This window comes from Protopterus annectens, chromosome 13.part0 (genome assembly GCF_019279795.1).
Source record: "Protopterus annectens isolate FY-2018-M chromosome 13.part0, PAN1.0, whole genome shotgun sequence".
Taxonomy (NCBI): domain Eukaryota; kingdom Metazoa; phylum Chordata; order Ceratodontiformes; family Protopteridae; genus Protopterus; species Protopterus annectens.
The window spans coordinates 324,020,106-324,020,754 of NC_056747.1; positions in this window are offsets into that span (position 1 = coordinate 324,020,106).

Below are 649 nucleotides of genomic sequence, written 5' to 3' on the forward strand. Positions count from 1 at the left end.
ACCCCTTCTCTTACAGTGTCCTTTGCCAGCATATATACATACAGTTTCACATGTATATTCCTTCTCTGTCCAGCAGGACCCACTGTTGATATATTTTTTAACCCTAGCAACTTTACAAACACATTTTGATATTCAAATGCCATACAGTTCTAACACATTTGTAACACAGGCATTTCTACAAATCAGTTTGATATTCAAATGCCATAAAGTTCTAATAGATTTGTAACACAAGCATCTTGTATAAATCAGTTTGATATTCAAAGGACATATCATTCTTTACAGAACTCCAACTGGCTATGCTGGCACTAGCCCATATCATCACAGATAGTATCACACTAACAAATATCCTTTTAAACTCCAGTGTCTTTCAAATCATATCAGGAAAGCTTACCACAAAGATAGGAGTACTTATGCATACATCTTTGTGAAGATTGGGTGAAGATAGATGAAGGCTGCCAGCCTAGCCAGATATAATTTTGGAGATAATTCTGTCATCTGCAAATATTAATGTAAACCACAGGCTTGTTGTCTTAAATGGTAAAAATAGTGTTGCATGTTGAACTGAAAAAAATGTAACAACAGTGCACTCTGCTGACCAAGTAAAGCATGTTGTGACCCATTGATCTAAACATGGCTCTGGCTGGTCTAT